Source organism: Dipodomys merriami, unplaced genomic scaffold, assembly GCF_024711535.1.
Source record: "Dipodomys merriami isolate MVZ:Mamm:240054 unplaced genomic scaffold, mDipMer1.0.p SCAF_214, whole genome shotgun sequence".
NCBI lineage: Eukaryota > Metazoa > Chordata > Mammalia > Rodentia > Heteromyidae > Dipodomys > Dipodomys merriami.
Genome location: NW_027203538.1, coordinates 1,132,619 through 1,138,402, shown reverse-complemented (window position 1 = coordinate 1,138,402; position 5,784 = coordinate 1,132,619). Strand labels below are relative to the sequence as shown.

Genomic DNA, 5,784 nt, shown 5'->3' with positions numbered 1-5,784 from the left:
ATGGGCTTGGTGTCCAACTAGCAGTTTGCAGGTGGCTGTGCCAAGGCAGTGGAGAAGGCGCCCGAGTAGGCGCCAGGGGATTCGGCTCAGGCGGCCGAGGAGCTGCAGCTGCTGCACAGGGCCGGCATCTGTAAGTGGTTCAACGTGATCATGGGGTTCGGCTTCCTATCCATGACCGCCTGCACCATGGTCGCGCTGGACCCCCTGGTGGACGTCTTTGTGCACCAGAGTAAGCTGCACATGGAGGGCTTCTGGAGCCTGAGGGTGGGAGAGGCTGTGGAGTTTACCTATAAGAAGTCTGCCAAAGGCGTAGAATCCATTGGATTCACTGGGCCCAGTGCGGTGTTCTCTTTGGTAGTGAGAGGCGGCCAAAGTTGAAGAACATGCAGAAGCGCAGATCCAAAGGAGACAGGTGCTACAGCTGTGGTGGTCTAGACCATCATGCCAAGGAATGCAAGCTGCCACCACAGCCCAAGAAGTGCCACTTCTGCCAAAGCATCAACCACATGGTGTCCTCCTGTCCACTGAAGGCTCAGCAGGTCCCCAGTTCCCAGGGAAAGCCTGCCTACTTTAGGGAAGAAGAACAAGAAGAGATCACAGCCCTGCCCTGCTCCCCGAGGCCCAATATTGAGCCACCAGAGTAAGGGGGGCTACTCTTGCCAGCAGGAAGTTTCAAGGAGAAGGCATGAAACGGCAAAGTGGAGAAAATGGGGATATGGGATGGGTTGGTGAGTAGCTGGCACTGCCATATGTCTCAGGCCGGAATGTCCCAGCATCACCCCATCTTGTCTTTTGATGAGGGGAAGGGGTTATGCATAGGAATCCCATCATGATCTATCCCAATTCAAGTGAGGGGCTTTGGGGGAACCATTTTGAAACCTGCATACTTTATATGATAAGCTTCACCTGTCCTACATGCTTCCCCTCCCTCCGCCCCCCCCCCCCCAGCCTCCAGCTTCTAAAAATGACCCAGATTGGCAAGTTGTTCCTTTAAAGAAGGATGTGTCCTATTTCTCTTGCCAGGGTGTGAAACAAATAAGCATCAGACCAGCAGATCCATGGGCCCAAATCCCCAAGGTGTAATACCTCGGGTAGGAGGGCCCGTCAGGAGCAAGGTAGGGTTGTTTTGTTTTGTTTTGTTTTTTGTCTCTCCACCACCTCCTCTCCTAAACATCTTGTTTCCTCATCACCCTATCTTGAGCCGTAGTGCTGGGAGAGCTTGTCCAGGCATTTGGTTGTGATGACAGGCAACATGGGTTACTAGGGAATGGCTGTAAACCTGCTGCTCTGTGCTTCTCCCCGCCCCGCCCCAATTCTGGGCCAATGTGATTGTAATTTATTTGTTCCCTTGGATAACTGCACCTTGGGTCCCCGCTTTCTTCAGGATGCCAAAACTGCACTATATGTGAGAATGATATATCTTGTGCATTTTAACTTTTTTTCTTATTATAAATATTCTGGTATTGTATTTTTATATATTTTAATCTTAAGGCCCTCCTTCCTGCACTGTGTTCTCAGGTACATGAGCAATCTCAGGGATAAGTAGGCAACAACTCCAGGTCAGCACAGCAGGAAGAATTTGTTGTTTTTATCACCATGGAGAACAACCATTTGTAGTGCCTAGCCTATTGAACTACTTCATTTTTGCCAATTAGAGCTGGTTTTTCTGCCATAAGGTCATCTTGAAACCCCATCAACCCTTGGAAATGTTTCATGGGAGACTAAGTTTTTAATTGGGTTGCCCCATGACTTGTTCTCCTTCTGCTGGAAGAATGGAAATTAGTCTAAACAGGAAATGGTGGTGCAGACAAGGTAGAAGAGGCCCAAAGAGGAAGCCAAGGTTAGTAATGATTGTCTAATCCTATGGCTCTGGGACTTGTTTTCTTTCCATATACCACATCTATCCTTTACTAGGTTAGCCTGGGATTACTGTGCAAGTAACTGTATATGTATTTTTTTTCCTCTAAGGAATGGGAATTGATATGTTTGGATTTTAAGACCACAGATATGTGTCCACCTTGTACTAGCCATGCAGGGATGGCTCTATAAAAAGCAAGGACCAAAATCCTCAGTCTCGGCTTCCAGGGAAATCCATAAGTGAAGGCCTCTCTCTGGAGCCCGTGTCCTGCCCTGCTGCATAATTGTTCATAGTGTTGTGTTAGCTAAAGGAGAAAAAGGGAGTTTCGTTTACATTCTGTGAGATCACCGCAAACCTACCTCACTGTGTTGAAACAGGACAAATGCAATAGAATGCATTGGGTGATGTGTGTCTGATCCTAGTTTCTTGTCTCCCCACAAATGCTGGCCCCTCTAGTTAATTGTATTTGTCTAGGCTCTGTAGGACTTTACTGAGTTTCTGAGTTGATCATTTGCTAGGTGGCCTAGTTTGCGTAAATAATAATGTGTGGGTTTTTTCTCCATGTTCTTTTTGAGGTTTTATTGTTTACAAACTTCTTTTAGAATTGAGAAAAATAGCCAAACCATCTTTGACAGAAGGTTATGCACTAGACAAAAGGATCTGAAGCGAAGTTGGGGGACCTTCTAAAGTGAGGATCTTGAACTAGTTTTTCCTTTGTTCCCTCTCTTCCTCTATTTCCCATTTTGGACTAGATCTTCGTTGGTAAAAATAATAATAATAAGTCCCTATCTTCTACCCTTTTCTCCCTCAAAAGAAAACCTACATGCCCATACACAGATGACTCTTGGAATGTCTCTTCAACTTTTATGTGACTTATGCAAAGATTCTGAAGACGCTAGGGCTCCAACCTCTCCACACCCCACACACACACCTTGTTCCCAACCTGAGTCCATGTTTTTTAAACATAATTCTCATCAAATATGACATTTGTGACCAAACTTGTTTGTTCTGTAATACTAGAGAAAATCAAGTGTGGCTTTCCTTGTAGAAAGTGGGGTCAGGAGACCAGGAAAGGGAATATTAATGTGTGTTCCAGTCACTCAGGAACTTGTACACAGGTGCAAGAAAAGTCATGTCAAAGTGGCCACAAGATTGTTTAATGGGAGACGGACAAATGTAACTCCATGTTTACTGCGAAAAACCAAAGTTTTGTGAGAAATCTTGAATTTATGGGGAGGGAGGGTGGGAAAGTGTGTACCTGTCTGTCCTTCCTCTGATCCCTGCAGACTAAAGCTCCCTTGGGCTTTTATGATACCAGTCCTGGGTGTTTTATTTCATGATTGATTTGTGCTGTACCCAAGTACTTCCTTTCCTCCTTTCTAACCATTTTTTTAACACATCCTGACTCTTCCCTTCCCTTTCTTTTCCTGGGAAAATACAATGAATGAATAAATAAATAAATACTTAAAAAAAAGAAATTTTGAAAAAATGTAGTAGTATTGATGTCTTTTTTAGGGAGTGGAGTCTGGTAGTGGGGCCTGAACTCTGGGCCTGGTCGCTGTCCCTTAGCTCTTCAGCTCAAGGCGAGCACTCTTCCACTTGAGCCAAAGCGTCACTTCCAGCTTTTTTCTTTTTTCTTATCTGGTGCTTATCTGGTGTCTCTACCTCTGAGACACCTTCCAGCCCTTTATGTCTTTTTAAACCAATTGTATTCAGAAGTTGGAAAGGCTTTAATTCATGCTTAGGTCTTGTTGTCTATGATTTTTATCCTCTCATTCCTAACATTAATGATAGGTCAGTCTGTATTTTTGGGTACAAGAAAGGTAAAATATTTATCTGGGGTCAAAGGTGATTTTTATATCAGTCTTGGTTTAATAGCATTTTAAAGTATACCTTTTCTCAAAATGTTGGGTATAAAAAGCAGTCAAAAAACTTCTAATAGTAAACAACCTAGGTGAGCTACACTGTGGAAATGATTGGTGTATAAGACCTGCAGTCTGTTTCCATCAGGAATTGGGGAGGTCATTCTTTCAGTAAGACAGTGTTAAACAGAGATAGGGTCCCCAGGCAGCGCAGTGTTGAGTGAAGGGATAGAATATTATTTCTGCTATTTTGACCTAGAAATCAAGAATGTTACACTTTAGCAGTTCCTTTCACAATGGAGGTATGTATGGATTATGAACTTTGAGTTTTAATATTACAATTATCTATTTTCTAAGAAAGATAAAGTGAAATATTATGAGTGTACACAATACTGGGAATTTTTCCTAGAATTTGTAGACAAAGGGATGGTATTTTGGTCATAAAATAGAATGAGGTTAATTGATACATTTGGAGATGGACCTCAGGCTAACACTTACCATGTGTGCAATGTTGTAGTAGTAATTACAACTCTGAAGACTTCAATATCATCATCTGAGAATTAAAAATGTAAGTAGTTCCACTTTATGCAATTATTGTGAGGATTAAATTAGATACCATAGGTAAAGTATTGGAAAAACAATCAATTAGCATTTGGCAAATTCTACCTGTTATTTTATCATGTGATGAATTCTAACATTTTTACTCTGGTTTTATATTGTCTCTTTATGATGTGCAATGTGATGTATTGATATTCATTGCATTGATCATTTTTCTGTCACTATAAGGAAAAAACCTGAAAAGAAAATTTCTGAGGAAGAAACTATTATATTGTTTCATGGCTTAAGAGAGCACAGTTTAAGATCAGATGTCTCCATTGTTTTTAATTATATTTTTATTATCTTAACTAGTTGTACAAGGGAATTTTCATTCAATAAATCATGTTTTTATGTATAATGGATATTTATATAACTTTTCCCTACCCTTCAAAACCTCACCACACTTTAATATTTTCTAGTTTCATACTATCTGCATTGAATATTATGTCTTCACTTTCTTCCTCCATAGCTCAATTTATTCCTTCCCTTTGACTTCCCCTCACATCTTCCAACAGATTGTTTCCTGGTATTCATTTTGTTGTATTAAAAGTTCAATTTTATAAAAAATATGACATCATTTAAATACTCCTCTGTAAATAGCATGATTTGGTTAATATTGCTGTGTAAACTTGTATAAAGTTCTAGCTTCCAAATATGAGACAGAACATGGGTCCTTTTGTGTCTGGCTCTGACTTATTTTACTTAACATATTTTTAGATCTATCCATTTCATTGTAAATAATGTAACAGTCTTCATAATGGATAGGTACAATCCACTTATGTATATATGACACAGTTTTGCCAACCATCTCTCTGCCAAAGGGCATCTGGGCTGTTTCCATAACTTGGCTATGGTGAATAGTGCAATAGTGAACATGGTTGTGAAAGTGATTTTACTGAAACCATTTGGAAGAATTCATCACTATCTTTCTGGGAGCAATCCCCTAACCTGTTTTCCAGAATAAGCACATCCTTCCCATCATCTCCATCGCAACGTTTTGCAAGTCCTCAAAAACACACTACCCCATATAGGTCTCAACAAGCTAAAACCACACTGTGCCCATATTCTTTCAATACATTTTTAATAATTGTACATATAATTTACTGAGAAACTTCTATGTATTTTCCTAATGTGGGAATGAGAGACATAACAACAGAATGAAATTAAGAAATATGCATCTTATTTAGCTATTATCATATTTAAAATCTTTTTCAGCTCTAACTTAGAGCCTCGCTTACTATTATTTTAATCTTTATTTGATTACTTCATCTATCGCCTAAATTATAACAGGTAAGTTAAATACAAAGTCAAAAAGTGTGGTTTGATTTTGACACTCATGTGTGAGGATGCACAATATGGGCCAATAGATGGATTGGAATTAATAGCAATTATCCATTTTGCGAAAGTAGAGATGGTTTTCCCAAACTGATTCTCACAATTAATATTACATTCAACAAAAAGAAACGT

The 5,784-nt window shown here is 40.3% G+C and overlaps 1 pseudogene; it reads left to right on the top strand.

Annotated features, from left to right (window-relative positions):
* On the top strand, positions 1–631 carry LOC138834412 (protein lin-28 homolog A pseudogene; annotated as a pseudogene).
* Positions 632–5,784: the final 5,153 nt, after the last annotated feature.